The sequence below is a fragment of the Giraffa tippelskirchi genome, chromosome 1 (assembly GCF_054371585.1).
Source record: "Giraffa tippelskirchi isolate mGirTip1 chromosome 1, T2T-mGirTip1v1.2.pri, whole genome shotgun sequence".
In the NCBI taxonomy this organism is placed as follows: Eukaryota; Metazoa; Chordata; class Mammalia; order Artiodactyla; family Giraffidae; genus Giraffa; species Giraffa tippelskirchi.
The window spans coordinates 115,007,270-115,034,874 of NC_137275.1; the positions used below are offsets into that span (position 1 = coordinate 115,007,270).

The following is a 27,605-nucleotide window of genomic DNA, read 5'->3' on the forward strand; positions in this document are numbered from 1 at the left end:
CGAATCAGGTTCCCAAGTACTGGAGCTTCAGCTTCAGCATCAGTTCTTCCAATGAATAATCAGGACTGATTTCCCTTAGGATGGACTTGTTGGATCTCCTTGCAGTCCAAGGGACTCACAAAAGTCTTCTCCAGCACCACAGTTCAAAAGCATCAATTCTTCGGTGCTCAGCTTTCTTTATAGTCCAACTCTCACATCCATACATGACTACTGGAAAAACCATAGCCTTTGCTAGATGCACCTTTGTTGGCAAAGCAATGTCTCTGCTTTTTAATATGCTGTCTAGGTTGGTCATAATTTTTCTTCCAAGGAGCAAGTGTCTTTTAATTTCATGGCTGCAGTCACCATCTGCAGTGACTTTGTAGCCCCCCAAAAATCAAGTCTGCACTGTTTCCACTGTTTCCCCATCTATTTGCCATAAAGTGATGGGACCAGATGCCATGATCTTAGTTTTCTAAATGTTGAGTTTTAAGCCAACTTTTTCACTCTCTTCTTTCACTTTCATCAAGAGGCTCTTTAGTTCTTTTTCACTCTGCCATAAGGGTGGTGTCATCTGCATATCTGAGGTTATTGATATTTCTCCTGGCAATCTTGATTCCAGCTTTTGCTTCATCCGGTCCAGCATTTCTCATGATGTACTCCGCATATAAGTTAAATAAGCAGGATGACAGTATACAGCTTTGATGTACTCCTTTCCCAATTTGGAACCAGCCTGTTGTTCCATGTCTGGTTCTAACTGTTGCTTCTTGACCTGCATACAGATTTCTCAGGAGGCAGGTAAGGTGGTCTGGTAGTCCCATCTCTTTAAGAATTTTCCAAAGTTTGTTGTGATCCACACAGTCAAAGGCTTTGGCATAGCCAATAAAGCAGAAGTAGATACTTTTCTTGAATTCTCTTGCTTTTTTGATGATCCAACAGGTGTTGGCAATTTGATCTCTGGTTCCTCTGCCTTTTCTAAATCCAGCTTGAACATCTGGAAGTTCATGGTTCATGTACTGTTGAAACCTGGCTTGGAGAATTTTGAGCATTACTTTACTAGTGTGTGAGATGAGTGCAACTGTGTTGGAGTTTAAGCATTCTTTGGCATTGCCTTTCTTTGGGATTGGAATGAAAATTGACCTTTTCCAGTCTTGTGGCCACTGCTGAGTTTTCCAGATTTGCTGGCATATTGACTGCAGCACTTTCATAGCATCATCTTTTAGGATTTGAAAAACCTTGACTGGAATTCCATCACCTCCACTAGCTTTGTTCATAGTGATGCTTCCTAAGGCCCACTTGACTTCACATTCCAGAATGTCTGGCTCTAGGGGAGTGATCACACCATAGTGATTATCTGGGTCGCGAAGATCTTTTTTGTGCAGTTCTTCTGTGTATTCTTGCCACCTCTTCTTATATCTTATGCTTCTCTTAGGTCCATACAACTTCTCTCCTTTCCTGTGTCCATCTTTGCATGAAAAGTTTTCTTGGTATCTCTAATTTTCTTGAAGAGATCTCTAGTCTTTCCCATCCTATTTTTTTCCTCTATTTCTTTGCACTGATCACTGAGGAAGGCTTTCTCATGTCTCCTTGCTATTCTTTGGAACTCTGCGTTCAAATCGGTATATATTTCCTTTTCTCCTTTGCCTTTCACTTCTCTTTTTTTCATAACTATTTGTAAGGCCTGCTCAGACAACCATTTTGCCTTGTTGCATTTCTTTTTCATGGGGATGATCTTGATCCCTGCGTCCTGTACAATATCATGAACCTCCGTCATGACAGAGTTCTTCAGGAACTTCATCAGATATAATCCCTTGAATCTATTTGCTACTTCCTCTGTATAATCGTAAGGGATTTGATTTCTGTCAATCCTGAATGGTCTAGTGGTTTTCCCTACTTTCTTCAGCAAAAATTATGAGCTATTTTCTAAGATGAGTTGCTATGCAATTTATAGACTGATATTTGGAGAGTGATTTGTGAAATTGAAAAATTATGACTTATGAAAATATAATGCTGATAAAGATGAATTTGCCATGAAGAGAAGTTCCATGACAGGTCCTCTCACTTGGCAGCACCTTTTTCATCCCTGATATCAGTTTTGTATATATAATTTTGCATTATTTTCCTTCCGGAGGGCTCCCAAAGCAGCAATAAACTATAGGTACTACAGAACATAGACCCACTCCCATTTTGATAAGTTTTTGTTTTGTCTTGTTTTCACAAACAAAGGGTTTTATTATTCATTGAAAAATAACAGTAGCCAAATTGTCAGCATTTTCTTAAGCTGGTTTCCCAAGGCTGATTCTAATGAGACAATGTTAAGATGGTCAGGTGAAACCTGTCAACACACTGAGTCAGGTACAGGAATGCCTGCACTTAAGAAACTCTAATAGATAGTAGAGATGCCTGTCTGTTGCTCTGTAGGGAGGCCACCTCTCTCAAGCTCAGTAACATAGGCCAGAAGAAAAGCAGTCAATGTTTCTGCTTCCAAGATGTGCAGAGACTCAACACACCCATGGAGGACCGTATCTCAGTAGTTGAAATCGCTCATCCCACAGACTTTCCAATTTAGGCACCTTCCTAACATTTGCGAGCCCCTGTGGCCAGAAATTAAAGCACTAGCCCCAGCGACAGGGGACTTGAGTGTAAGTCATCACTGTCACTTCCTACTTCTGGGACCAGAGACGCTCATCCTCCCTGAGACACACTTGCCTCCACTGGGACATGAGGTGATGCTATCAGTCACTTGAAAATTTTTCTCAAGTGGTTGTGAATCAAAACAATACCGTTCAAATGTCAATCATCATCACATCATGGAGAGCCCTGCCTGCAAGTACATGGCATCATCATCTTTCTGAACATGAATATTAATATTGACCTAAAAACCCATAGACAGTATTGACAACTCCTTTGTCATGCCAAATAATGCTTTGTGACCCAGGCGAAGTTTTATCTTCATTTCCAAGCTGCTGTTTGACTTCTTCATAATGCAGCATGTTTATTACTTTAAACTTTTCTTTTATTCTTTTCTTTTAATTGGAGGATAATTGCTTTACAATGTTGTGATGGTTTCTGCTGTACATCAACATGAATCAGTCATAATCATATTAATTCTTTAAGAAATGAAAAAGTCTGAAGTAAAGTTTCCCTTCCATGAGTTCTCCTTCCAGGCTCTGACACATATTAATTGCAGCCTTGTGTGGGAGACAATTGATGACAAAATACATTATATTCAAAGAGAAAAGAAGAGTTCTGTTCTTCTAATTGTGCAGTTGCAAAAACTCAAACCATCACAGAGGTAAAAATATTTCAGTATTCTTAAGTTTATTTTGCTTCAGCCAACAGGATTCCACTTTTATTTATGTTCAGAAGGATGGACACAAAAGATAAATCCATTGTTGAATCCTTAATACTTCTAAGTGAATGATTAAGTGATAAACTCTTCATTAAGACCAGATAACTTACCAAAGCTGAAATGGGAAATTATAGCAATATTTGAGCTCTTGGACTTTTAAAGAGGTGGAGAAAAAAATTGCAATGGAACAAGGGTGATTTTTCTCTAAATTTCTCAAAAAAAATTATGTTAAACACTAAAAAAGTGTTTCTCAAGAGTGTGATAATCAATATAACAGAGTAATTACGACCATTAAGACATGGATTCAGAATAACTGCTTAGAGGTGTCATTTAACTACTTTAGTAACTTTATTTGTAAAAGAAGAGTATCTAACAGCATCTATCTCTCAGAGGAGTACTTAGCACAGCAGTCAGCACTTTTTCAGTATGAGCTATTATTATGGGGCTCTTAATGCTGACATCTCAGTGACAACACAGTGAGTGCTCAGTAATCTTTTTGTGAGTAAGTGAATTTGTGACACTAGTCATAGTATATGCATCATTCTCTGGGCAGAATAAGCGTAAATATTAATAATAGATTGGACAGGGTGAAGTCAAGTTTAAGATTAAGTAAAACTTTTGTGATCTGACATAATTTTATTGAAAAAAGACTATACATTCATGTTTCATTAAAATGTGTATGTATATTTAACAATAAAAATTATTTTAGGTCAGTAATAATCCTACTCATAATGAGCATCTTCCTTAACTGTTGTCAAATTTCTGCTATCCCTGATGCTGGGTCTCTATTGAGTCTCCCTGGTAGATAGCACTTCTCATCTGTTATCGACACTCACAACTACAGGAACTAAACACATCTTGTGTGACTCCCCAGGGAGTCAACTTGTGGACATTTGGAACTCTGCTCCCAGTTCCCTCTGGATGTCACCTCATGTGCCTTTTCCCTTTGCTGACTTTGCTTTGTGTCTTTTCACTGTAATAAACCATAGTGATGAATATAACTATAAGTTCTGTGAGCAGTCTTAGGAAGTCCTGCCCCAGGCTTGGTCATGGGAACCTCTGATATTCCAGCCAAAAGCATACAGACCAGAGGTTGTGGGGGTGCATTTCCATTTGGTGACAAGATAGCACTAGAGAAGAACTGTATATTAACAGGGACTTGGAAGATGGGTATGACTTGATCAAATTCAAGGAAAGTATGTTTAAAGGTATATATGTGGAAGGCATAGAAGTTAGAAAGCATGGATTACAAGGAGAAGGATACACAAAACAGTTTTTAAGGGCCTTTGAGATGGAACATTGGTCATAGGACATTCTCTTTAATGGTACAATGTTCCCTGGCTTGGAAACAGAGATGGATTTAGAATCTGTCAAGATCCTTGAGAATTTTTTTAGTAAACAGAACATTAGAAACTGAACATTATTATTTTTGCTATTCGGGGTTGTATAAGTCCTGACTGATCTTGCTGTTGTGAATATGAAATATCCAAGTGTGGGAAAAATAAAAGTGTTGAATTGTTAGTAAACATTTAAAGTTTTTCTCCTTAGTCTTTACCTTTGAAACTTTCTACCTCATAGTATTCAAATGCAATTAAACTTTGAGTTTTCTGGTTATTCCAATCTTGAGATTATTTATTAGTTTATATTTATAGCTTGTTTTAGGATGTATAAGTTACATTTGTGACTTTTTTTCTTACACTAATAGAATTTGTGTGCATTAGCTATGTTAATGCTGATCCAAAAGCTACAGAGATGCTATATAAAAATTTAAAACAACCTGACCTGCCTCTTGAGAAACCTGTGTGTAGGTCAGGAAGCGACAGTTAGAACTAGACATGGAACAACAGATTGGTTCCAAATAGGAAAAGGAGTACATCAAGGCTGTATATTGTCACCCTGCTTATTTAACTTATATACAGAGTACATCATGAGAAACACTGGGCTGGAGGAAGCACAAGCTGGAATCAAGATTGCCAGGAGAAATATCAATAACCTCAGATATGCAGATGACACCACCCTTATGGCAGAAAGTGAAGAAGAACTAAAGAGCCTCTTGATGAAAGTGAAAGCGGAGAGTGAAAAAGTTGGCTTAAAGCTCAACATTCAGAAAACTAAGATCATGGCATCCAGTCTCATCACTTCATGGCAGATAGATGGGGAAACAGTGGAAACAGTGGCTGACTTTGTTTTTCTGGGCTCCAAAATCACTGCAGATGGTGACTGCAGCCATGAAATTAAAAGATGCTTATGCCTTGGGAGGAAATTTATGACCAACCTAGATAGCATATTAAAAAGCAGAGACATTACTTTGTCAACAAAGGTCCATCTAGTCAAGGCTATGGTTTTTCCAGTGGTCATGTATGGATGTGAGAGTTGGACTATAAAGAAAGTTGAGCACTGAATAATTGATGCTTTTGAACTGTAGTGTTGGAGAAGACTCTTGAGAGTCCTTTGGACTGCAAGGAGATCCAACCAGTCCATTCTAAAGGAGATCTGTCCTGGGTGTTCTTTGGAAGGACTGATGTTGAAGCTGAAACTCCAATAATTTCGCCACCTAATGCGAAGAGCTGACTCATTGGAAAAGACCCTGATGCTGGGCAAGATTGAGGGCAGGAGGAGAAGGGGACGAAACAGGATGAGATGGTTGGATGGCATCACCGACTCGATGGACATGAGTTTGGGTAAACTCCGGGAGTTGGTGATGGACAGGGAGGCTTGATGTGCTGCAGTTCATGGGATCACAAAGAGTCGGACACAACTGAGTGACTGAACTGAACTGAACTGATGTGAGATTGTCAAAATATCTCATTGTGAACATACCAGCATTCATTTTTTTCCTCACTTATCTCTCTAAAAAGCTGCTTTTGATATTAGTGTTTGTTGCTGCTTTTGGGGGGGGGGGGTCATTTTTTATTATTATTATTTTTTATTGAAGGATAACTGCTTTACAGAATTTTGCTGTTTTCTGTCAAACCTCAACATGAATCAGCCATAGGTATACATACATCCTCTCCCTTTTGAACCTCCTTCCCATCCCCCTCCCCACCCCACCACTCTTAGATACAGAGCCCCTGTTTGATTTTCCTGAGCCATACAGCAAATTCCCATTTGTTGTCTATTTTACATATGCTTTTTAACACACATACAGCTCACAAATAGATTCCTCAAGAGGCAAAATTAGTCAAATTTGTTTTTTTTCTTTTTTCTCTATTTTAAGGTAAGGCCTCATTATATTCAACTTGTAACAGCATATTATGTATTTCACAAGAAAAACCTTTCAAGAGCAAACTGTGAAAGGGTAATAAAGCCTTGTACTTTCAGTTCAAATCAACACGTAGAATTTTCTTTTAAATAAAACATGCTATACTTTTTGCTCTATGTAGGAAGCAGTTCATAAAGTTTAATCTATTTGTGAAAAAAAAATTGGAAAGTCACTATCTTAAAATGATGTTTGTTAGCTTCCATTATTTTCTGTTGTATTTCCCACACTTAGTTGCTCAGTCAACGTTGCAGGAGGATTCTTTACCGTCTAAGTCACCAGGGAAGTCGATGAATACTGGAGTGGTTAGTCTATTCCTTCTCCAGGGAATCTTCCTGACCCAGGAATCAAACCTGGGTCTCCTGCACTGCAAGCAGATTCTTTACTAGCTGGGCTACCAGGGAAGCCCGTTATACTCCCTGCTGCTGCTGCTAAGTCACTTCAGTCGTGTCTGACTCTGTGTGACCCCATAGACAGCAGCCCACCAGGCTCCCCCATCCCTGGGATTCTCCAGGCAAGAATATTAGAGTGGGTTGCCATTTCCTTCTCCAATGCATGAAAGGGAAAAGTGAAAGTGAAGTCGCTCAGTAGTGTCCGATTCTTAGCGAACCCATGGACTGCAGCCTACCAGGCTCCTCCATCCATGGGATTTTCCAGGCAAGAGTACTGGAGTGGGGTGCCATTGCCTTCTCCAATTATACTCCTAGACCTCACTTATTTGACAAAGGATCATCTAAGTTGTTCAACTGGTCTCTACCTAGGAATATTCTATACCTTGTTAAGGTAAAGATGGCAAATAGTGCATAAAATATTATTTCTAAAGCACTCCCTTTTCCTGTCTGTATGCCCCAGTTTACTCTGCAGTAAGTGAAGGTATATAGCATATCAACATAATTTATTCAACAAACATTCAATAATAGCAAACGAAGCAATGGACAAAGATTTAACGTCAAAAATATACAAGCAACTCCTGCAGTTCAATTCCAGAAAAATAAACGACCCAATCAAAGAGTGGGCCAAAGATCTAAACAGACATTTCTCCAAAAAAGACATACAGATGGCTAACAAACACATGAAAAGATGCTCAACATCACTCATTATCAGAGAAATGCAAATCAAAACCACAATGAGGTACCATTTCACACCCGTCAGAATGGCTGCTATCCAAAAACCTACAAGCAATAAATGCTGGAGAGGGTGTGGAGAAAAGGGAATCCTCTTACACTGTTGGTGGGAATGCAAACTAGTACAGCCACTATGGAGAACAGCGTGGAGATTTCTCAAAAAACTGGAAATAGAACTGCCATATGACCCAGCAATCCCACTGCTGGGCATATACACTGAGGAAACCAGAAATGAAAGAGACAGGTGTACCCCAACGTTCATCGCAGCACTGTTTATAATAGCCAGGACATGGAAACCACCTAGATAGCCATCAGCAGACGAATGGATAAGGAAGCTGTGCCACATATGCACAATAGAATATTACTAAGCCATTAAAAAGAATACATTCATATCAGTTCTAATGAGGTGGACGAAACTGGAGCCTATTATACAGAGTGAAGTAAGCCAGAAAGAAAAACACCAATACAGTATACTAACGCATATATATGGAATTTAGAAGGTTGGTAAAGATAACCCTATATGCAAAGAGACAGCAAAAGAGACACAGATGCACAGAACAGTCTTTTGGACTCTATGGGAGAGGGCGAGGGTGGATGGTTTTGGAGAACAGCATGGAATCATATATATTTTCATATGTGAAACGAATTGCCAGCCCATGTTCAATGCATGATACAGGGTGCTAGAGGCTGGTGCACTGAGATGACCCAAAGGGATGGGATGGGAAGGGAGTTCTGGAAGGGGAACACATATACATCCATGGCTGATTCATGTCAATGTATGGAAAAACCAATACAATATTGTAAATTAAAAAAAAACATTTTTAAAGATATGTAGTTTAAATAGGTGCTTTCTTTTGATCAAATGGCTTGATTCTACTTCTGTAAATCTTCATCTCTTTGCCTTTAGCATTCCAATGTGTTTTTCAGCAAGGTCAAAGTGAATGTGTTCCCCCAATTTAACATGTATTGGGAATTTTTTCTGCTGAACCTGAGCTAAGCATTTGGATCTCAGAACAGGTGTTTAATGTTCTGAGTTAAGGAGAGATTCATCTTTGTTTGCTTATACAAGGGACCTATAAATCAGCCATACCTTCAGACCACATACCTTAAGAGGATAATTTTGACAGGTTGATGAAGTAAAATTGGATGTAGAATTAGGAAACAGCTAGAAAGGAGGTGGACTAATTTGAAAACTGTCTTAGCACCTGGATCAGGACCTGTCCAGAGATCAAAGTTGAGGAAATCAGTATAAATTTAATCTAGTTATCAAAAGTGATGGTGATAGATTAAGAGAACCTGAGACCTTCTTATATCTCAAGGTCTTCCTTTATATACACTCATTCTTTAGGTGATCTCATCCAGTCTCATGCCAACAACTCTCAAATAGATGTTTCTAGCCCTGATTTCTGCCATGAATTCTAGGACCAAATAACCGACTCCACTTTTCCACTTGAATGTGTAACAGGAATCTGTCTTAGGTCAGGTGTCCCAGAACAGGTGCTGAACAGGGAATTATTTGCAGTGATGCCCTGTGGGAGTGTAGTGGGAGAAACAGGACAGGAAGAGGAGGTCAAGAAAGTATCCCCCAATCCTGCATGGGAACCCTGCAATATAAAGTGAGCTTCAAGTCTTCTCTACATGAAGTAGGGAAACAAGGCTGCTTCTGCTCACCAGCCATCCAGTTCAGGTTGCTTTGAGAGAAGAAATGTCCAGGTCCATTGACTCTCTAACATCAGGAGTCTAAGATGTCTAGAGCAGTTTTCCAGAGAAGCCCAGTTGCAGGATTTGAGAAAACAAAGTGTCCAGATGTTTCAGGAGTCAGGCACTGACACAGTCAAAGCGGCCACCAGACTGGGTCTTGGGAGAACCTTGGAAGCATCTGCTGCTTGTCTGCCTGTCTATCGAACCACCAGGATCCATGCGATGCTCGGTGACAATTTCTGAGGAAGGAAGAAAATAAGTGGGCTGGTAGGATGACCTCTTACTGCTGCCAAAGCCATCACTGATTCATCCCCTCTTTCTACCCACTCATCCCCAATATCCCTCATTCTTGATGATCAGTTCTGTTAGACAGGGAAGCTGGCTGGTGAGGTTTACCCCTGCCCCCACTGGCAGTTCTCTGATTCCCAGTCCTGATGATCATGCCTTTAACAAGTTGTGATTGATCTAATCAACCATTTGAAGTTAAACTTGTGTGTGGGGAAAATGGAAAAATGTTGCAGTGAATCCCCTAAGTTTTAAACTTATCTTGCTTCCTCGTTAGTGGCAGCCACCCTACCACCTCATGATGGCCAAGTCCATTGTTGAGTGAATTGCTGCTCGGCCTCCCAGACAACATACTGTGTTACTCATGAGGGAAAGGTCCAGTCTTGTGGCCCACTGATATCCTGACCGTGGACCTGATAATGATCCAGTCCTGTGGCCCACTGATATCCTGATCGTGGACTGGATAATGGTCCAGTCCTGTGGCCCACTGATATCCTGACCATGGACCTGATAATGGTCCAGTCCTGTGGCCCACTGATATCCTGACCGTGGACCTGATAATGGTCCAGTCCTGTGGCCCACTGATATCCTGACCGTGGACCTGATAATGGTCCAGTCCTGTGGCCCACTGATATCCTGACCGTGGACCTGATAATGGTCCAGTCCTGTGGCCCACTGATATCCTGACTGTGGACCGGATAATGGTCCAGTCCTGTGGCCCACTGATATCCTGACCTTGGACTGGATAATGGTCCAGTACTGTGGTCCACTGATATCCTGACCATGGAACTGGTAATGGCCCAGTCCCGCCTGTGGCCCACTGATGCCCTGACCAGACTTTCTAGAGCCAAGTAGCATTCCAGAAGTTTGCTTTCCATATTGTAAGGAAAACTCTGCAATGCTGTGGCCTTGATCTGAAACACTGATGTTTTCACTGCAACCCTCCCTTTGGAATTTAAGAAAGAACTTGCCTGGCATTCCTATCCACCACGGTAACTCTAATAACACAGAACTTACCCCTTACTGTGTCTCTGGCATCTAGCTTGCATGTATTGCAGCTGACACCTCAGCAGAAGCTTCTCTCATTCAAGCCCCACTCAAAACTGGTAGCCTTCTGAGTCATCTGATAAAGGGCACAAGAATTATTCCAAAGGGTGATTTTTGCCCCAAAACTCAGAATTCTAACAAGCACTCTGGGCCTTTCTTCATAGTAAGACTAAATGCAAAATATGTCTGAAGGGACTGTCTCAGTGTGCATAACGCAATGAGATCCCTAAAATTTTCACTGGGTTGGCCAGTTCTTGAAAGTTTGTGGAATTTTTCTCACACCCTCATGTCTTAATAAGAGCTTCAGAATACTGGCTCTTCCTGCCCATTAAATCCGATTAACACGGTATCATTGCACAGTGGATTAATCTGATGTTTGACAATCGACATACAATCAAGATTATCTTCAATCTATATTGTTATGTGTCCCTGGGGCAGGACCAGGAATGTGTACTGCTCTCCATGCCAGGTGAATGCAAACTGTCTTTGATCCTGCTTTATGATGAATATTGGAAAGAACATGTTACTAGAACAATAGCTTCATACTATATACTGGTGTGGAGGAGGCAATGGCACCCCACTCCAGTACTCTTGCCTGGAAAATCCCATGGATGAAGGAGCCTGGTAGGCTGCAGTCCATGTGGTCGCTAAGAGTCGGACACAACTGAGTGACTTCACTTTCACTTTTCACTTTCATGCATTGGTGAAGGAAATGGCATCCCACTCCAGTGTTCTTGCCTGGAGAATCCCAGGAATGGGGGAGCCTGGTGGGCTGCCGTCTATGGGGTCGCACAGAGTCGGACATGACTGAAGCGACTTAGCAGCAGCAGCAGCATATACTGGTGTAGACACCTGATAGGCCAGGGACCCCCACTGTATCTAATGTTTGATGGTGAGGGTATCTGACCCAACAGGTGTCTGCAGTAACAGACTAGAAATTAAGTGATGATTTGATGGAAACAACCACCTTTATATCCGTTTAATCTGTTCTCATGCAACAGCCAACGTTATCCTTTTCAAATATATGCCAGATAGTGTCTTGCTCCTGTTTCAACCCTCCAATGGTTTCCTATACCACTCAATGTGTGTGAGAATGTGTGTTAGTCTCTCAGTTGTGTCCTACTCTTTGCGACCCCATGGACTGTAGCCCACCAGTCTCCTCTGTCCATGGAATTCTCCAGGCAAGAACACTGGAGTGGGTTGCCATTTCCTTCTCCAGTGCATGAAAGTGAAAAGTGAAAGTGAAGTCGCTCAGTTGTGTCTGCCTCTTAGCAACCCCATGGACTGCAGCCTACCTGGCTCCTCTGTCCATGGAATTCTCCAGGCAAGAATACTGGAGTGGGTTGATATTCCCTTCTCCAATATTACTCAGAGTGAAATATTAGCCCCTAAGCTGACCCTGAACTCTCTAACTGTATTTCTTATCTCTCTTCCTCGGGGTCACTCAGCTCCAGATGCACTGGCATCTTCTGCTTTGGGGTATCTTCCCTCCCTACCCGTGGCCTCTCAGAAGCTTCACTCATCACATGTCTGTGTAACTGGCTTCCTCAGTTTTTCTCCTTAGATAACACTTTATTAGTGAGAAACTATCTCCTTTCCTGATGTATTTTCCTTTAAGGATTATAATCTGCAATATTGTTTATTTTATTTGTTTGTTTTATTTAAGCTCTATGAGAGCAAGAACTTCATTATTTGGTTCAATACTGCTTCCTCAGCACCTTGAAAAGACTAAGTAATATAACCTCACTAGATATGCTGAATGAGCCAACAAAGCTAATTTTGCTTGCTAGTTTTAGGATATATGTTCCTAATGTGGAATCTGTGGGTGCACGGAGCAGTGATACCGAGGCCAGGCCAGTCCATGACTCACTGTTACCAGTACTCACAAGATAGGCTGAAAGTGCACGTGTTTATAATAGATGCAGTTATTGTCCCACCCAGATGCTTGACACCAGCCACATTTCCCCCAGCTTCCCTGGGTGTTTTCATGTACTTCTTCAGCTGTCTTCCTCTGCAGAGATTTTCCCTAAGTCAAGTGTTGCCTTTCACCCTAATACATGACTTGTGAGCGGTTTTTTTAAATCTTACTTTAATATCCACGAAAGAGCATCTATTAGAGAAGAGGCAATGAATAAGAGGAAGGGGTTGTGTATCCAGTGGATCTCAACCAGCCCGAGCATCCCGGCCGCTGTGCCAGAGCTCGTAAATGGTGTGGCCGTGTTGGCAGAGAAGGATGCATTGCGCAAGCACTGCCGTGTGGCCTCTTCCTCACCAGCGGTGACACAGCCGCCTGCCCTACTGAGTAAACATTTGCCTGAAGAAGTAGAGGCTGATGTTGAGCCCCTAGTTTAGTGTCATTTAGACCAACCAGCCACTTGTAGTAGTTTGATTATATCACATGCCTTCTGGGTTGGCCTCTCCTGGAAAGCTGGGACTAGAGTGAAGTAAGAAAAGCACTAGGCTCAGACACAGAATGTAAGGGGCGCCAAAAACTCAGCAACCAAGATGTATTTTAATGTAATGCTCTGAGAAACAAATGTTTTGCAAAAACTCCATGATAAGTAAGATATCTAATTTTTAAATAAAAACAGGATGAGTACTACATCAGGCCACATGCAGACAGAAGCAGAAATCTGTAACACTGATTTTTTAATACATTTAATATTTTGGTATTTGTTGATCATGGATGTTTTTGCATTAATTTGTTAAATTGCTTTAAAATATCTTTTTCTCTTGAATACTGAGTTTTTAGATGCACCCTTACATTGCATGCATGAGGTAAGTGTCTCATTTTCTTGCTCAAGTCCTGGCTATGTGCCTCACATGACAGTTTTGAGCTACCATCAACAGCTATGAACTTAGCATTTGATCTACTAACACAGGATTCTGCTTAACATCACATCAGACCCAGGGACTCATTTTATAGCATAAAGGTGGAACAGTGGATGTATGACTATGGGCCTCCTCCATCCATCCCTATCAGCCAGATGCTGTCAGTGTATCAGCACCAAGTATATAGACTTTGGAAGATAAATGGGAGGTATCAGCCTAGAAGAGATTGATGCACTACATTTTTTTAAACCAACACGCATCAAACCTAGATAGTGCATTAAAAAGCAGAGACATCACTTTGCCAACAAAGAGGTCCATATAGTCAAAGCTATGGTTTTTCCGTAATCATGTAAGATGTGAGAGTTGGACCATAAAGAAGGCTGAGTGCTGAAGAACTAATGTTTTTGAATTGTGGTGTTGGAGAAGATTCTTGAGAGTCCCTTGGACAGCAAGGAGATCCAAGAAGTCAATCCTAAAGGAAATCAACCCTGAATATTGATTGGAAGAACTGATGCTGAAGCTCCAAAACTTTGGCAACCTGTTGCGAAGAGCTGACTTATTGGAAAAGACCCCAATGCTGGGAAAGATTGAGGGCCAGAGAAGACAGGGGTGACAGAGGATGAGGTGGTTGGATGGCATCATCGACTCAATGGACATGAATTTGAGCAAACTTGAGGAGATAGTGAAGGACAGGGAAACCTGGCGTGATGTAGTCCATGGAGTCACAAAGAGGCAGACACAACTGAGCGAATGAACAGCAACATGATATTCTTAGAGGTCCAGTTACCCTATCCCAATGATCCATTTGGAGACTTTGCGCTTCCTACAGCCATCATTTTAGGCTCAGTGGGATTCTAAGTTCTGATTCACAGAGAAGAATTTCCCTCCTGAGGACACAGCAAGAGTCCCACTAACCTTGAAGCTATGACTGCTTTCTGGTCACCGTGAGCTCCTCCTGCTAGTGTCCCAGCAAGTAAAGATATCTGTTACCATTCCAGCAGAAGCAATTAACCCTTATCCTTAATCTTTATAGATAATGATAACAGGAGAAATATGTTTGTCATATAATTTGCTAGCATCTTCTTCCCTTGCACTGTGACTATATTGGGCAAGTACAACCATCACAACCTGATAAGGTCATAGTAACCAGGGGCTCAGCCCTTCAGGCAAGTCACCTAGAAACAGAATGGTTGACAAATGTGAAAGGTATCTAGAAGGGATGTATGATCAAGGAGATGATGAATATCAGTCATGATCTCTGGACCAAATGCAGCAATGAGGGCTATATTTTGTCTCTCTCAACCTCCTCTTCTAAGAGTTTCCTGAAAGTGGAACCAGTTAGAATCCTGCAGAAGCTATATCAAGGTGGGGTGAGATTGCTGGGAATCACACGTGGATCTGAGAGTTCTAAAGATTCTCTAGGGTAGATGCTGTTGAGTCCCCACCCAGATCCCTATGCAGATCTTTGTCACACAGCTTCTGTGAGCACTGACTGCTAATGTAGCTCACAACTGCTCCAACCCCAGAAACCTACCATTGGCCACACAGGAACTTTAATGCCCATGAGGTCAAGAGCTGCTGGAAGGAATGGAGTACTGGCTCTTTTGCCTCAAGGTAGGATTAACACTTGAGGTCCGTCTAGTCAAAGCTATGGTTTTTCCAGTAGTCATGTATGGATGTGAGAGTTGGACCATAAAGAAGGCTGAGTGCCAAAGACTGATGCTTCTGAACTGTGGTGTTGGAGAAGACTCTTGAGAGTCCCTTGGACTGCAAGGAGATCCAACCAGTCCATCCTAAAGGAAATCAGTCTTGAATATTCATTGGAAGGACTGATGTTGAAGCTGAAATTCCAGTACTTTGGCTACCTAATGGGAAGAGCTGACTCACTGGAAAAGCCCCTGATGCTGGGAAAGATTGAGGGAAGGAGGAGAAGGGGACGACAGAGGATGAGATAGTTGGATGGCATCACTGACTCAATGGACATGAGTTTGAGCAAGTTCTGGGTGATGGTGAAGGACAGGGAAGCCTGGCATGCTGCAGTTCATGGGGTTGCAGAGTCGGACACAACTGAGTGATTGAAAAACAACAGAATGTGTGCCAGAGCTGCCATATGGGGTCAGCTGAAGCTAGCATTCAGCTAAGACTACATTCTTCCCATCTCTGTAGTTCATGATCCATAACATCTCCCCTCATTCCACTTCTAAAGACACTGCCCTAGTAAATCATTTGGACAAGAATTCTTGTCTCAGGCTCTGCTTCTAGGGAATCTGACTTAAGCAGCTTAGGAAATTTTATTGGAATTTTACATTCTTACAGCATTCAATCACATGCAATTTTCAAGAGTATTAGTCCATAAAGGTTTGGAGAGAAAGAGAGAAAAAGAAAAGAGGAAAGTAGGGAGAGAAAAAGAGAGAATGGAAGCTTTGGTCCTTCACCACAGATAATCTGCCCTGGGATATCTAATACGTTTTTAGAAAATTCAGATTTCCAAATTGTCAAGAATGCTGTAGGGGTAAAAAGGAATCATTTCAAATTGAGTGTGTGTATGTGTGTATTTAAATTTGGGGGAAGAAACTACATAGTTTTCATCATCTGAAAATTTTTCAAAATGTGAATTATCTCTCCACATATCTGTAGAGAAATGCATATAAAAGATTAGTCTTTTGGATCATGGTGAGCTTTATTTATTTGCTACAGCTAACTTGATCAGCCCTATCATTGTTTGTAAAACAGAATAGTACAGCTTCTATGATTTTTCACTCATTCATTGAATGCCCAGTTTTTGTATGCAAGAAATTATTTTATTTTATTTTTTATGGGTAGTTTTTTTAATTAGTTTATTTATCTATTTTTTAACTTTACAATATTGTATTTGTTTTGCCATACATTGACATGAATCAACCATGGGTGTACATGTTTTCCCCTTCCAGAACCCCCCACTACCACCCTCCCCATTCCATGCCTCCAGGTCATCCCGATGCACCAGCCCCGAGCACCCTGTATCATGCATCGAACCTGGACAGGTGATTCGTATCACATATGATAATTTACATGCTTTAATGACATTCTCCCATAGCATCCCACCCTCGCCCTCTCCCATAGAGTCCATAATACTGTTCTATTTATCCGTGTCTCTTTTGATGTCTTGCATACAGGGTTATCTTTACCGATTAACTAAATACCATATATATGTGTTAGTACACTGTATTGGTGTTTTTCTTTCTGGCTTACTTCACTCTGTATGATAGGCTCCAGTTTCATCCACCTCATTAGAACTGATTCGAATGTATTCTTTTTAATGGCTGAGTAATATTCCATTGTGCATATGTACCACAGCTTCCTTATCCATTCATCTGCTGATGGACATCTAGGTTGCTTCCATGTCCTGGCTATTAAAAACAGTGCTGCAATGAACATTGGGGTGCACGTGTCTCTTTCAAGTCTGGTTTCCTCAGTGTGCATGCCCAGCAGTGGGATTGCTGGGTCATATGGCAGTTCTATTTCCAGTTTTTTAGGGAATCTCCACACTGTTCTCCATAGTGGCTGTACTAGTTTGCATTCCCACCAACAGTGTAAGAGGGTTCCCTTTTCTCCACACCCTCTCCAGCATTTATTGCTTGTAGGTTTTTGGATAGCAGCCATTCTGACGGGTGTGAAATGGTACCTCATTGTGGTTTTGATTTGCATTTCTCTGATAATGAGTGATGTTGAGCATCTTTTCATGTGTTTGTTAGCCATCTGTATGTCTTCTTCGGAGAAGTGTCTGTTTAGTTCTTTGGCCCACTTTTTGATTGGGTCGTTTATTTTTCTGGAATTGAGCTGCAGGAGTTGCTTGTATATTTTTGAGATTAATTCTTTGTCCCTTGCTTCGTTTGCTATTATTTTCTCCCATTCTGATGGCTGTCTTTTCACCTTGTTTATAGTTTCCTTTGTTGTGCAAAAGCTTTTAAGTTTAATTAGGTCCTATTTGTTTACTCTTGCTTTTATTTCCAATATTCTGGGAGGTGGGTCATAGAGCATCCTTCTGTGGTTTATGTCAGAGTGTTTTGCCTATGTTTTCTTCTAGGAGTTTTATAGTTTCTGGTCTTACATTTAGATCTTTAATCCATTTTGAGTTTATTTTTGTGTATGGTGTTAGAAAGTGTTCTAGTTTCATACTTTTACAAGTGGTTGACCAGTTTTCCCAGCACCACTTGTTAAAGAGATTTTCTTTTCTCTATTGTATATTCTTGCCTCCTTTGTCAAAGACAAGGTGTCCATAGGTGCGTGGATTTATCTCTGGGCTTTCTATTTTGTTCCTTTGATCTATATTTCCGTCCTTGTGCCAGTACCACACTGTCTTGATGACTGTGGCTTTGTAGTAGAGCCTGAAGTCAGGCAGGTTGATTCTTCCAGTTTCATTCTTCTTTCTCAAGATCGCTTTGGCTATTCAAGGTTTTTTGTATTTTCATACAAATTGTGAAATTATTTGTTCTAGTTCTCTGAAGGATACCGTTGGTAGCTTGATAGGGATTGCATTGAATCTATAGATTGCTTTGGGTAGTATACTCATTTTCACTATATTGAGTCTTCCAATCCATGAACATGGTATATTTCTCCATCTATTTGTGTCCTCTCTGATTTCTTTCACCAGGGTTTTATAGTTTTCTATATATAGGTCTTTTGTTTCTTTAGGTAAATATATTCCTAAGTATTTTATTATTTTCGTTGTGATGGTGAATGGAATTTTTCCTTAATTTCTCTATTTTCTCGTTGTTAGTGTACAGGAATGCAAGGGATTTCTGTGTGTTAATTTTATATCCTGCAACTTTACTATTTTCATTGATTAGCTCTAGTAATTTTCTGGTGGAGTCTTTAGGGTTTTCTATGTAGAGGATCATGTCATCTGCAAACAGTGAGAATTTTACTTCTGCTTTTCCAATCTGGATTCCTTTTATTTCTTTTTCTGCTCTGATTGCTGTGGCCAAAACTTCCAAAACTATGTTGAATAGTAGTGGTGAGAGTGGGCACCCTTGTCTTGTTCCTGAATTTAGGGGAAATGCTTTCAGTTTTTCACCATTTAGGATAATGTTTGCTGTGGGTTTGTCACATATGGCTTTTATTATGTTGAGGCATGTTCCTTCTATTCCTGCTTTTTGAAGGGTTTTTTTATCATGAATGGATGTTGAATTTTGTCAAAGGCTTTCTCTGTATCTATTGAAATAATCATATGGTTTTTATTTTTCAATTTGTTTATGTGGTGCATTACATTGATTGATTTGCGGACATTGAAGAATCCTTGCATCCCTGGGAAAACGTCCACTTGGTCATGATGTATGATCTTTTTAATATGTTGTTGGATTCTGTTTGTTAGGATTTTGTTAAGGATTTTTGCATCTATGTTCATCAGTGATATTGGCCTGTAGTTTTCCTTTTTTGTAGCATTTTTGTCAGGTTTTGGTATTAGGGTGATGGTGGCCTCATAGAGTGAGTTTGGAAGTTTACCTTCCTCTGCAATTTTCTGGACGAGTTTGAGTTGGATAGGTGTTAGCTCTTCTCTAAATTTTTGGTAGAATTCAGCTGTGAATCCGTATGGTCCTGGGCTTTTGTTTGCTGGAAGGTTTCTGATTACAGTTTCAATTTCCGTGCTTGTGATGGGTCTGTTGAGATTTTTTATTTCTTCCTGGTTCAGTTTTGGGAAGTCGTACTTTTCTAAGAATTTGTCCATTTCTTCCAAGTTGTCCATTTTATTTGCATATAGTTGTTGATAATAGTCTCTTATGATCCTTTGTATTTCTGTGTAGTCTGTTGTGATCTCTCCGTTTTCATTTCTAATTTTGTTGATTTGATTCTTCTCCCTTTGTTTCTTGATGAGTCTGGCTAATGGCTTGTCAATTTTATTTATCTCCTCAAAGAACCAGCTTTTGGCTTTTTTGATTTTTGCTTTGGTCTCTTTTGTTTCTTTTGCATTTATTTCTGCCCTAATTTTTAAGATTTCTTTCCTTCTACTAACCCTGGCATTGTTCATTTCTTCCTTTTCTAGTTGCTTTAGGTGTAGAGTTAGGTTATTGATTTGGCTTTTTTCTTGTTTCTTGAGGTGAGCCTGTATTGCTATGAATCTTCCCCTTAGCACTGCTTTTACCATGTCCCATAGGTTTCGGGTTGTTGTGTTTTCATTTTTGTTCATTTCTATGCGTATTTTGATTTCTTTTTTGATTTATTTTTTGATTTCTTCTGTGATTTGTTGGTTATTCAGCAGTGTGATGTTCAGCCTCCATATGTTGGAGTCTTTAATAGTTTTTCTCCTGTAATTGACATCTAATCTTACTGCATTGTGGTCAAAAAAGATGCTTGGAATGATTTCAATTTTTTTGAATTTACCAGGACTAGATTTATGGCCCAGGATGTGATCTATTCTGGAGAAGGTGCCATGTGCGCTTGAGAAAAAGGTGAAATTCATTGTTTTGGGGTGAAATGACCTGTAGATATCAATTAGGCCAAACTGGTCTATTGTATCATTTAAAGTTTGTGTTTCCTTGTTAATTTTCTGTTTAGTTGATCTGTCCATAGGTGTGAATGGGGTATTAAAGTCTCCCACTATTATTGTGTTATTGTTAATTTCCCCTTTCATACTTGTTAGCATTTGCCTTGCATATTGTGGTACTCCTATGCTGGGTGCCTATATATTTATAATTGTTATATCTTCTTCTTGAATTGATGCTTTGATCATTATGTAGTGTCCATCATTGTCTCTTTTCACTGCCTTTGTTTTAAAGTCTATTTTATCTGATATGAGTATTGCTACTCCTGCTTTCTTTTGGTCTCTATTTGCATGAAATATCTTTTTCAAGCCCTTCACTTTCAGTCTGTATGTGTCTCTTGTTTCGAGGTGGGTCTCTTGTAGGCAACATATATAGGGGTCTTGTTTTTGTATCCATTTGGCAAGTCTTTGTCTTCTGGTTGGAGCATTCAACCCATTTACATTTAAGGTAATTATTGATAAGTATGATCCTGTTGCCATTTACTTTATTGTTATGGGTTCGAGATTATACACCCTTTCTGTGTTTCTTGTTTAGAGAAGATCCTTTAGCATTTGTTGGAGAGCTGGTTTGGTGGTACTGAATTCTCTGAGCTTTTGCTTGTCTGTAAAGCTTTTGATTTCTCCTTCGTATTTGAATGAGATTCTTGCAGGATACAGTAACCTTGGTGGTAGATTATTTTCTTTCATCACTTTAAGTATGTCCTGCCATTCTCTTCTGGCCTGTAGAGTTTCTATTGAAAGATCAGGTGTTATCCTTATGGGAATCCCCTTGTGTGTTATTTGTTGTTTTTCCCTTGCTGCTTTTAATATCTGTTCTTTGTGTTTGATCTTTGTTAATTTGATTATTATGTGTCTTCGGGTATTTTGCCTTGGGTTTATCCTGTTTGGGGCTCTTATTTTAGATGCTAAACATTGAAAGCTATTAGAACTACTATAGTTCTGGCCATTAGGAAACATATATTCCGAGATTATTGCACATATCTCCAGTTTGTTGTCTTTAGCCAAAGGTTTATTTTTGGTTTTGTTTGTTTGGTTGTTCGCTTGGGTATTTTTACAAAATTTCCTCTAGGACAGGCCTCTGCTGCTTTCCTTGATCTTAAGAAGTAGGGAAAACTGTATATTTAGGCAGCTTTAGATGTAGTAACAGGTCAAATCTAACTTCAGCTAAAGCATATTTGAAGATATGGGGGGATCTAGTGCTGGGGGTCAGCCCAGAAAAGGCTGTTGACCTGACCATTGGTTGACATGACTTTGTGACCACACCAAATGTGATAAAGAATCATCATTTGGAGACTGTAATGCTAACTGGTTTTTGTCATCAATAAAATTATGTTTGTGGCCTCATGTATATTCTGGCAAGTGATAATGCCTGAAATATAGTCTGTCATTTTTCCTTCAGTGATATGATCCTTACACTATGTAATCTATATTTAGTTGTGGTTTCTTTCAACCTCCATTCCGTGTCAACCCTTCTGATAACAGGAAGAGTTGGAGGTACTTTTTCTTTTATTTTATGATTTACTTAAGAGACAATTAAGTAGGATGGAGCCCAAGCATTGCTTTTTTTTTTTTTTTTAAAGCTTCCCAAATGATGTGAATGTACAACTCAGATAAAAGTCCCTGGGATGTTTGGAACATCTAGAGACATTTTGGGTTGTCACAGGTGGGGAGGGGGTTCCTCCTGGCACCTCAAGGAGAGAAGAAGGGATGCTGCTAGACACCTACGATGCACAGCAGAGCCAGCCCCACAGCAAAGAGCAATCCAGGCCAGATGTCAGTAGTGTCACCACTGGAGGGTGCACTGGAGGCCAAGGACATGTCTGTCAAAGGCAGAGACCAGGTGTACAGAACCTGACAGTCCAGGTGGGAGTTTAGACATCCCACTGAGGCAGGGTTTAGTGGACAAGTAGGAGACATGTCAAGAACAAGAGCCAACTTCACAGAAGTTTTTCACCAGTGAGTGGCTCCCATCATCTGGAATGCTCCATGGGCTTCTGGGGCACGTTGAGAAAAGTGAGTTTAGGGAGAGACTGCTAAGCATCGATCAAGGTGTGGTGTGACCGAGGGTGTGTGAGTAATCCACCTGAGATGGTCAGCTGGCATCTGTGTGGACAGGCTTCTTAACAGCAGCCTTTTCTCTTCATCGGCAACTGACCCTGGGTCACTTTCCCATCTTTGCACAGAAAAGTACTGATTATTATCATTCCCTTGTCCTGCATAGAACCTTCTCCTATGTAAAGGAAAAATTGAACCCAGAATTCTTGCACAGTGAGTGACAGCTCTTTAATGCCAGGAGCAGTGTGGGCATGGAAGGCAGAATGTCCAGGTCTTAAAAAGACATCATTTCTCCCCCTTCCTATCATTGGCATTCTCTGTCAGGGCTGCAGTCACTCTGCAGTTTGTTGGCATCTGCCAGAGGAAATGTGGGGCTGACAGCTCCATCCCCACCCCCAACATGGGGTCACACCAGTCCTGCCTGGCTCCTTGAGATGCAGGAGCTAAGTCTAGGGAGGAGTGTCATTGGCATTTGGGGTGGGGATGGCTGTCTTTGGAGATACTTTTTTTTTTTTAATTGAAGGATAACTGCTTTACAATGTTGTGTTAGTTTCTGCTGTTGGACAACCGTGAATCAGTCATATGTGTACATATGTCCCTTCCCTCCTGCCCCTCCCTCCCACACACCACCTCATCCCACTAGGTTGTTTCAGAGCATGGGTTGAGCTCCCTGTGTCCATACAGCAGCTGCCCTCTGGCTACCTATTCTACATATGGTCGTGTATATGTTTCAGTGCTACTCTCTCAATTCATCCCACCCTCTCCTTCTCCCACTGTGTCCATAAGTCTGTTCTCTACGTCTGCATCCCTATTGCTGCCCTGCAAATAGGTCATCAATACCACTTTTCTAGATTCTATATATATGTATTAAAATATTTGATTTTCTCTTTCTGACTTACTTCACTCTGTATAACAAGCTCTAGGTTCATCTTCCTCAGTTCAACCAACTCAGATTCTTCCTTTTTATGGCTGAGTAATACTCGATTGTACATAGTACCAGAACTTCTTTATCCATTCATCTGTTTATGGGCATCTAGGTTGCTTCCATGCCTTGGCTACTGTATATAGTGCTGCAATGAACACTGGGGTACTCATGTCTTTTTGAATTATGGTTTTCTCAGTAGCAGAATTGCTGGGTCATATGGTAGTTCTGTTTTTAGTTTTCTAAGGAACCTCCATACTATTCTCCATAGTGACTGTACCAATTTACATTCCCACCAACAGTGCAAGAGGGTTCCCTTTTCTCCACATCCTCTCCAACATTTATTGTTTGTAGATTTCTTGATGATGGCCATTCTGACTGATGTGTTTTATAGGTTTTTTTGGTTTTTTTTTTAGTTTTGATTTGTATTTCTCTAGTGATGAGCATTGTTGAGCATTTTTCCATGTGTTTGTTGGCCATCTGTATGTCTTTGGAGAAATGTCTGTTTAGGTCTTCTGCCCTTTTTTTTTTTTTTGATTGGGCTTTTTGTTTTTCTGATATTGAGCTGCATCAGCTGTTTGTATATTTTGGAGCTTAATCCTTTGTCAGTTGCTTTATTTGCAATTATTTTCTCCAATTCTGAGAATTGCATTTTTGTCTTATTAATCGTTTTCTTTGCTGTGCAAAAGCTTTTAAGTTTAATTAGGCCCCATTTGTTTTTTCTATTTTTGTTTCTATTTCCATTACCTTAAGAGGTGGGTCAAGGAGGATCTTGCTGCAATTTATGTCAAAAAGTGTTCTGCCTATGTTTTCCTCTAAGTTTTATAGTGTCTGGCCTTACATTTATATCTTTAATCAATTTTGCATTTATTTTGGTGTATGGTTTTAGAAACTATTCTAATTTTATTCTTTTATATGCCACTGTCCAGTCTTCCCAGCACCACTTATTGAAGAGGCTGTCTTTTCTCCATTGTATATTCTTGCCTTAAAGGAAGGTATTTTTTAAATGAGATTGATTACAGTCAATGTCTTTCTAACTTTTACAGATATTCATATATTCCAGTTATGGAATCTCTGATAAAATAGAAGTATACATTCCAAGTCTAACTGATCATGAATTAATAGTTTTCTGGGATGCTGAGTTGGGGTTAGGAGATGGGATAAGCAAAAGGAACAAAAACTGTCTATTGCTACTCTAAGAAATTGTAACTTTCTTTCTCTGGATTTCCTGAACTACAAGTTAAAGACAAGAAAAACTGACCTGAAGCCAAATTGGTGTTTCTTTTCTTTGGATATGTTTAAACTTTAGATAGTTTAATAACTATATAAAATGTACCTAAATTCATTTTATCTAAGATGGGTACCCTGTTGAATTTTTCATTTATGGTTTTATTTCAGGAAATTATGTATATTTGAAGATTTCCCCACACATGACAATAGGCTGCATTTAGCTCCAGCAACCATAAAGATTGATCACTAAAGGACTCAGATAATGCACTAGTTCAATACTACAAGTAAATTTTTAAAAAGCATTGTTTAAGTCATTGGAAGCCTTAGAAGTAAGTTTTTGATCATCTTTAAGCAACTTAAACAAAAGATGATTGACATATTTTCTATAGGATGACACTGATATCTCTCAGAGAGATCCTTTTCTGTTATTTCATGTATCATTATATAATAATTGTATTCTTTTAATTAGGAGGTAGATTTTATTTTTCTTTCTTGCAGGTTACAGTTGAATCCTTTTCACTTTTCTCAGTTCACTGATTCATTCACTTGCCATCATCTAATATTTTTTCCTTCCAGCATCCTTCATTATGCCTTTCTTTGAACTCTTTCCATACATCCTACAGTGAGGAGAATGTTGGCAACTGTGTTGTAATGTAATTAAGTGCATAGTCAATTTGAATTGACTAGGCCAAATAAATACACTTTGAGACTTAAACTACCCAATTTGGCTGTCTTTGCAAATCAGATTAGCTGGATAATTATCAAGTCTCTATCTCACAAGTAGCCACAGAGACACGTCATGTATTCCTTTATTTGATTCTCATTTCATTAAAATTTAAAGTCTAAGCTCTATGAAGGAACAGTGGCATATAAACAGCACCAATTTAAAATGAAATTCAATACCACTTGCATTGTTTTCCATCCTATCTCTCTGCTGAAGTGAGGAAAGAGCAAGCTGTAAGAATATCTGTTTTGTACTGCTGCCAGGGAAAAGGTAAAAGAGAGGACTCTACACCCAAAGCTTATACACAGACTTCCCTTCAAAACATCCAGAAATTCTCTGTCTTAATAACTTGTTTAAATTTGACCTTTAAAAATGAAAATAAATTAATTAATTACCTTTTGACTCATCAGGGACTTCAGTCTTCAGAAACAACATTTTTGCTGACCAGACTACAATTAACAAGTATTTTATTTATTTACTCAGTCAACTTTTGTACTTGTTCTGTTTCAGAGGAAAGAATGTACCTCTTACCTCTTGGAAATGTGCATTGAACTTGAGAGATTGTTAGATGGGTGCTTGGTAATTACAGATCCATATTAAGTACTTTCTTGATCCCCCAGCTTGGCATTTCCAACTATTTCAAGATGATTTTGTTCAAAGTAAGAAAAATCAAAATACTAAATTACATTTTGTACCTGCCCATCTAAGTTAGATATAACACCTAGGTTATAGCTATAACATCTAAGTTAGATATAACACATATGCCAAAAAGCCAATAACAAATTTGCAGGCCTCTAATCCATGCACTGCAAGGTAAATTTTCCATGGTTTGGAACGAACTCTGTCAACAAAAAAAGCTAATCCATTGTCAGTCTAAAAAAGAAATGGAAAATTTTACTTGTATAGAATAGATAACTGATAGAGAACCTAGCTCAGGGAACTCTGCTCAGTGCTCTGTAATGACATAAAGGGGAAGGAAATCCAAAAAAGCGGGGATGTATATATATATATATATATATATATACACACACACACACACACACACACACACACACGTATAGGTGATTCACTTCGCTGTACAGGAAACATTGTAAAGCAAAATATATTCCAATAAAAATTCATTTTTAAAAAATAAAAAATGTACTTGAGTCAACATGAGGATTATAACTGGGGAGACAGTTCCTGGTCTGTTCTGAAGAGTAAAGGTGGAAGCCAGCAAACATGTGATTTTAGAGAAGGGGGACAAGCAATCAGTAACAAGTCTTGATAGAAGGTTATGGCTATGTGCACATGGGTGCTCAGTCACTCCATCGTGTCTGACTCTTTGCCACCCTATGGTCTGTAGCCCGCCATATGGTCTAAATCCCTCTGTCCAAGGGATTCTCCAGGGGAGAATACTGGAGTGGGTTGCCATTTCCTCCAAGGGTTTATTCCTAACCCAGGGATCAAACCCGTGTCTCCTGAGTCTCTTTGCTTTGGCAGGCAGATACTTTATCATTGAGCCACCTGTGAAACCCTCTTGTTATCTGTAAGGAACAGACATAATGGTTTTAGTGCTTTTCTGAGTATGGAAAGATTCAAGAAATTGGGCTCATAAAATTTCCTCCTGAGATATCTAACTATCTTAGGGCTAGTTATACCAGTTTCCCCAGAGCACAGATTGTGTTATCCTAATCTTTGCCCTGAATTCCTTGTAAAGCGCACTGTAGCTTGGTGATTGCAGTGACTAATGACTGGCTTCTTATAGGACTTGATAGTGGGCAGCATTCTTTATTTTATGATTCCTTCTTTTTCATTCTTAATTCAGTGAATGTTTGGAAGGCATTTCATGACCACTTTGTCCCACAGTGCTAGGAATCACAGGTCAAGCGAGGTTTGTGTTGATAGGCCATTTGATGTGCAATTACTGTTAACTGTAGCCAGATATCTCTGTTAGTCTATCATGGTCCAAGAAATAGCTCCCTCTTGTTGCTTCTTCCTGTATCTAGATTTACACTATTATAATCATTGATCTTATATAAGTATATTTTGTCAATCATTTAAAGTTGCTTAGCCATCATTAATTTTATTAGAGCCCAATCACACATTTGGTAATACAAGGAATGATAATATTGTAAAATGGAATACAAGTAATAGAGAACACAAGTAATAGAGCTAGTAACATTAATGATGTTGTAAGTAAGTATTTAAGCTAAGAATTTCCATTATGTACAGCCCAGTCTCTCCCCAGGTCATCTGACAGACCAGTCTGTCCAGCAACTATGATAGATTTGCTTTGTATATAAAGTTCACTGATGATGTTTGCATGTACAAAGCCAGTGGTGGGTCATCATGACCCCTTACAGGATTGAGAGAGGAATGTTATGTTTTAAGCCTGGTGTCAGAAGAAGAAAAATGGCACTTTATGGTTGAGTAGATATTCCTGCCACTGGGGAGGTTGGTGAACACATAACAAGAATGCAGAATGCACTAGTGGGTGGAGAATGTCAAAGGGCAGAGACAGCATTTTATCTTTAAATTTTTTTGACTTGCTTTAAAATAGAAATCTTACTTCATCGCTTCTAATAGAAGAGTT

The 27,605-nt window shown here is 39.7% G+C and overlaps 1 protein-coding gene across 2 annotated transcripts in view; it reads left to right on the top strand.

Moving 5' to 3' along the window:
* The window catches only part of MARCHF1 (membrane associated ring-CH-type finger 1), a 444,124-nt gene that overhangs the window by 195,974 nt on the left and 220,545 nt on the right, over positions 1–27,605 (top strand). The window lies entirely within an intron of this gene.